Source organism: Euprymna scolopes, chromosome 39 (genome assembly GCF_053919585.1).
Source record: "Euprymna scolopes isolate OS-2025 chromosome 39, ASM5391958v1, whole genome shotgun sequence".
NCBI classification, from domain to species: domain Eukaryota; kingdom Metazoa; phylum Mollusca; class Cephalopoda; order Sepiida; family Sepiolidae; genus Euprymna; species Euprymna scolopes.
The window spans coordinates 44,951,971-44,958,687 of record NC_136520.1 but is presented as its reverse complement, the minus strand read 5'-3'; the positions used below and the strand labels follow the sequence as shown (position 1 = coordinate 44,958,687).

General features: G+C 34.1%; 1 long non-coding RNA gene across 1 annotated transcript in view; it reads right to left on the bottom strand.

Moving 5' to 3' along the window:
* Nucleotides 1-2,590: 2,590 nt before the first annotated feature.
* Nucleotides 2,591-6,717, bottom strand: part of LOC145263946 (uncharacterized) — a 7,617-nt gene continuing 3,490 nt past the window's right edge. The window contains exon 2 of the long non-coding RNA XR_013864621.1: nt 2,591-3,068. This is a non-coding gene — a long non-coding RNA (uncharacterized LOC145263946). The remainder of the gene's footprint in view (nt 3,069-6,717) is intronic.

Sequence of the window (6,717 nt, the reverse complement as noted above, 5' to 3'; positions counted from 1 at the left end):
AAACATTTGAAATTTTATATCAGTTATATTCAGATATATGGCAGGCTTTTGAATCGTTTTTTGGCCAACCATTTGGCTGCCAAAGTGTCTAAGTTAAAAAAATTTTTACCTTGCACTCCATTCAACCACTTTTGTAGTTTAAACATTTGAAATTTTACGTAAAAGATATTCAGACATGCAGCAAGCATTTTAATCAGGTTTTTGGCAAAAATTTGGCTGTTAAGAGGTCAAAGTTGAAAAAGTTGCCCTTTGCTGACACTACGAAACTTCTCCGTCAATGTTGGGTCTTAAGACTTGGAATTTTAAGTGTAGGTTACCTAAACATAAGTCAATTTTTTGAATATATGTATACATATGCACATAAAGTTATGAACCGTACATAGGCCCCGAGCAAATCTGGGTTGAACTGCTAGTAAATATATATATATATATATATATATATATATATATATATATACATATATATATATATATAATATATAAAGCTGAATGTCTGTGTGTGTGTCTGTGTCTTGTCACGAATAGGCTCCTTTATGGTTGACTATTTTAAAAAACTGATTACATGTAATGATAGAAGATGTATCGAGACACAGAAATAAATCAGAGTCCATTTTCTGTAGGCTAGCATGCATATTTATACATAGAAATACATCTATATACATATATATTTGAGTAAGGTAAGGAGCGTATATGTATATATATATGTTTATATATATATATATATATGAATTCAAACACCACGCAAAACAGGAATATTAAAATAAACACGCATAAATGTGGAAATAAAATTATATGATATGGTAATTGAACAGAAAAACAAATAAAAAAAGGGGAAATTAAAACAAAAGTAAATAATTAATAAATAAAAAAATAAAAATACGAAACTAAGGATTAAAACAGAAAACTTCGCATAACACCAAAAGATGGAGGAAGTGAGGAGGCATGGCTTTGGAAATATTTAAAAAAAAAATAAAATACGATATTCAGCATTTTAAAAATGTACCTAATGGATAAACATCTGAAGAAGTTGGTGGGGACAGGATATTTTTATGGACACATAAATCGTAAAATTGCCTACGCACTAATGAAACAGCTGTAATGGAAAAATCCAGGAAATAAACGAAGCTTATAAAAAAGAAAACGCGAGTCTTTGAATTTTAACAAAATTTTACACTATATATATATATATATATATATATATATATATATATATACACATATATATATACATACACATATTCTCAACCTGTATACCCAACGAACTTTTGATCTACAGATTTGAAATTTTGTATATAGGATATCCAGATACATGGAAGACTTTTTAATCGGTTTTCATCCGGTAAACGCCTCTTAAGGGATCAAAATTTAAAAGAAAATTGTTACATGAGAGTCATCGAACTTTTATCTGTTTGTCAACTGTTTCACGAACGCGCACGCGTGAATCGTACATATGACCGCATGTAAATAATAAGTAGTTTTGAAAAGACATTTTAAAGACGCATCAAGCTGGCCTAATGGTTATCATACTCGACTCACTGTCTTCAGGTTTTGGCTTTAATCTCAACTCGAGTATTCTTTTACAAGAAGTGAACTGATTAGAGAAAAACATAATACTCGCATGCACATGTAATATTTATGTGTATTTTTCGACCGGGCAACGCTAGTCGGCCTGCTAGTATTTATATATATTCGTTCGCACCTGTATGTACAATGTATACATTGTTTGCAACAAGAAGCGTCTTAATTGTGCATTGTTGCTAGCGCAGAAACATTTATCAATAAATCAATCATCTCGTGTTTTTGTAATCTCGTTTACCTCCCAAACGTCGCATTCCTTACCCCCGGGAAGGAATAGTGTAGGATCCACAAGAAAAATGGATTTTTATCTCTTTTTTGTTATTCGTCCATCTGTATCTTGTCACATTGTGGATGCGTAGAAGTTGTCGCGAAAGCAAAAAACAAAAAAAAACAATTTGTTTGTGTATTCGCTTATAAAATCGAATAATACATCTCTGTTTATATTGTCGTGAAGCTGCATTGAGAAATATGAACTAACCATTGAAATACTAGTGAATTAAACGCGGGAAAATCAAGTTTGAAAAAGAAACGAAAGAAGCTGTTGGTCTCTTCCATTGCAAAATCCTAAGACACAAGTATCGGAAAGTAGGATTAAGAAGTAGCATCCCCGAGGAAGGGGCACCCTGGCCTGCAAAAAAAGTGCTTGGGCAGCCCCGTCCGCATTCCCCGGTAAGGGCACCTCAGGTAATTAGAAATAAACTAAATTCATTCTCAAAGAGAGAAGGCAAAGCCTGGGAGGATGGATCCCCTAAAACTGCACAAAACTAAACTCCTATATCAAAATAAACATGGACCGGATTACATTACAGGAATTGCATAATCTTTGTTGATTTTTGGGGTCCAGGATCAAAATCCCTAGGCGAGTTGACTGGGATCATCAAAGTTGCATAAAAATGGAAGACAATAAATACTCTTCTCATACTGAATTCTAGATCGGGATGCAAACCTTATATCATATCAGCATTTTTATAAGAAACGTGATTAACAATATACAAGATTAACACCAAGGATGTGAGTTCCATTATAGAAACGTTTATTTGAATAAAATAAAATACGCATCAGGCGTGATTGAAAGCCAAATCACAACGTAATATTAAGAAAAATAAACAAATATTTTATTTGTTTGAAATTTATAATTAAAATATATTTCGGAGCTAAACTCCATCCTCAGTATGTTGCTTTCTTTCTTTTTTTTCTCTTCCTCTTTCTTGGCACGTTGTAAAGTTAGAGAAAGAAAAGTCTGTTTGCAAAGATCCGCGCGTTGTTTTCAGCGCATTTTTTTTTGTTTTTCTGCTATTTGGAATTTCAGCTTATCCACGTCACTTGGAATGGGAGGTACAGTGACCAGTCCTTTCACAAATCCCCACAAAAAATCGCCGGGTGTTAGATCTGGAGATCTGGGAGGCCAGCGCATAATATTCATGATTCAGTCTTTGTAAATTTGAGCCCACAAAACGCCTTTTCTGATTGAGTGAACACCATTACTGGATCTGAAAAGAAATGAAAAAAAAAATCAATAACCTTACAAAAAAGGTAAACAAATTCTTGATGAACTGTCCTCTCGGATTTAATGATTTAACGATTACTATATTATACCATTGACTACTATACACTCAATAAGCCTTATCCTCGAGTAGCCTCCGGGCCTTGATAAGTGGTGACCTCTACGCAAAAAAAAACTTAATGCACTTAGCTTTAAAATGGCACAACTTTCATCTTACAACAATTCATAGTTAAGCAGATATGAGCACTTGTAATGTGCCCAAGACGTTTTTTTTTTTTACATAGGCATCACCACATTATCAAGGCCCAGAGGCCACTCAAGGATAAGGGTTAAAGAGTGTACAGTAGAAATTGGACAATATAGTAATCATTAGTAATGAAAATTTGGTAAATTTGATAACTTATATGGAACGGCTCATCAAGAACTTATTTACTTTAGACTTGAAGACAACCATATTGTAGTCAGCCGGAAAGCAGGAAAACGGAAGACAATTCTACAGGCGTGCAGTTCTAAGAAAGAAGCTTTGTTCATGGAATCTACGTTTAGGTTTAGGCACAGATAAAGAGTGGGGGAAATTATTGATAGTGTTTACAGCTAGACGAGTGTTTCTTGTGAAAGTTTGGCGAGGGGGGACCATAGATTGAAGCTCAGTTGAACACTTTCCATGAAAATAACGATACATCAGAGACAAACTCGCAACATCTCTTCTGTGAGATAGAGGTTGCAAGGAGGAGACGTTTGGAGCACCATGTACTTTAAAAATGAACGAGACACAAAGAGTCTAATATGGAAATTAAATGACCATTAAAAAGATATTTAGGTGTATCATGTTATATTTATATATATATCAAATGTGCTCATGATTTTTGGAATATCTTATAATTAAATAAGAAAGCTCCATAGTAAAATGAAACACAAACAGTTTAATGTTATCTGCTTTAATATTTACAAGGAATATTACGATGGTATTGTCTATCACCTGTGTAAATTACATTTATGCCACCTTCAAAGTATTGAAACTCGGTGTTCCTAGCAGTAATAATACTTCGTACCGAGAGAGGATTATCTCAACAAACTCCGTCGGTTGTAATTTCATCGTAAACTAGACATCTTTATGTAAATTACGATTGTAAATCGTTTTTTTTTTATTTTAGAACATGAAATAATGTGTCGATAAAGACTAAGGAAAGTTATTTTGTTTTGTAGTTTAATTCATAAACCGAGTCGTGGAATTAAAACAGGAAGTTTCCGCTTAACTCTACATAGGACTAGCAAGGAGGTCCGATGTTGCCCGGATTTAATAATGATCAACTAATGCTTCACATCCCCATATTTTTATTGTCATAAAATCGGTGAACTCGGCCATATTTAAATCCAATAGATTTATATCCTGCTCTAGTCGGGGACCCATCGTGGTGCAGCGAGAGAAAGCTCCACATGCCTCCCTGCAGTAGCTTAGCCCAAATTACATTGCACTTTAATTCTGCTTTAATCTTGCTACCATTCCTAGTTAAGCAGATATGAGAACTCGGAATGAGCCCAAGAAGTTTTGGAACAGCCTGTATATTAAACCCGATAATAAAGCAATTAACATAAAACTATTTGATAAAAATAATTCTTGCACAAAGTATCTTTCATTTGTTCCGGGAATCTGAAAAGTTGCATTTTTTTCATAAACAATAATCCTTAAGAAGAATTTTGATGATTTGCATTATTTGGACGATAGTTCTCTTCTTCAGTATCATTCCAACAAAATTTTGACCGGTGTAACCTTCGGTCTGCTTCAGGTATATCTTTTCGGACTCGCAAATCATTCTTTCGAACTCGGGAATCCGTACGGAAATACTTTTTTTTACACAGGAATCACCACTTATCAAGGCCCGGAAACCACTCGAGGATAAGGGTTAATGGATACACATTATTCAATGTGATTATAGCGCAGTAAACATAAGTAGTGGGAGTTTTGTAAATTTGGTTTACTTAGAAGGACGGTTCATAAAGAACTTGTTTACGTTGGACTTGAAGACAATCAGATTGTAGTCAGCTGGAAAGCAGACAATCGGAAGAGAGTTCCACAGGCGTGCAGTTCTAATAAAGAAGCTTTGTTCATGGAGTCTACATTTAGTTTTGGGCACAGATAAAGTGTGTGGGAAATTATTGATAGTAGTTTTAATACGCGGAGGTAGCATGTTCGTTTACCATTAGCCATGATGCTTATAATATGCTTATAATCTATATGGTAACAGGGTCATACCTTCAACGCACGTGCGTACGTGCTGCACGGTTTCCAGATTATAAATTATTCAATCGAGAGATTTTATTCATTAAAAAAGGAATATCGAAGGTGATAAAATACTACGAACATTAAATTAGTATACAGAGACGCTAATTTAATGTTTGTAGTATTTTATCACCTTCTATCCTCCTTGTAAATAAATAGGATCTCCCGATCACCGAATGAACAATGTAAAAAAATAAAATATAAAAAAAGTACGATGTCGATTTTGGACCGTACATGAAACTAAAATATACTTTCTTGGTCTTGCGGTTAGGATCCAAGGGTAATATCTGTTTTGTCTAAAGATTGAAAATAATGATATTGTGGAGTTTCCATCTATGAGGGGGGTCCATGCAATGGAAATATGTCACAGACTTGTATAAGGATATTAGAGATAAACTATAATAACCATATATATTGTGACACTACATTAACCAAATTACTTAAATAAATACTTTTTATAGTTTTAATAAAAGGGCTACAATAATATCGCGGGATCTCCATTCACGCCAAACGCCAACAGAATGCCCAACAGCAATATACTACTTATGAAAGATGCCACTGAGAAACTTCCACAAGTTTCACTAATTATTAAATAATTCGCTAATGCATTCTAAGCATAACCCGCACTGAAACGTAAAGGTTAACCTTCAATAAGTTTATCACTTAAACAAGTATTCTAAATATTACAAATTATACAAATCATCAATACAGACCAGTTAAATATTCCCTTAGGGTAAGAATGGCAAAGACCAGTGGTTAGAGTACTCGGGAAAATCAATTGTAAAAAGTGATATTCTCCTGAAGGTTGAAGGTTCCATCCTAAGTGTGGGTGACCGAAAATACAATTGCGAATTACTTAGGATGGCTGACGGAACAAGAGCATGCTACCTCCGTGAAGTAAATAAAGGGTTCCGCTGGAAATTCCGTCCAAATTCTCGAGTTCGACAGAAATATTCCCGAGTTCGGCAAGATATATCTGAAGAAGGTTGGTGGTTTTATCGACCGAAAACGTTGTGAATCCAAATAATATAATTATTTCACACATTTATTTATAATAGTCAACAAAACAAAAATGAGATTCAAAAATGCATATACAACAAATAAATGGACCCAAAAGACACAATAAGTATCTCACCCACACAGCTCGAATAAGTCTTTGTATTTTATCTTATTTTAAAACGTTCATTTACTCTGAAACAAAAGTAGTCTCAAGAATGTTAAGTACCGACAAAATATGACGTTTGCATGATCATTTGGACCCTATATACTGGCTCAAACATAAAAAAAAGCGTAATACAAGTGAAGTACGAGTGTGAATTTACGTGTAAAATAAGTTGCCATCGCTCTGAAGCGC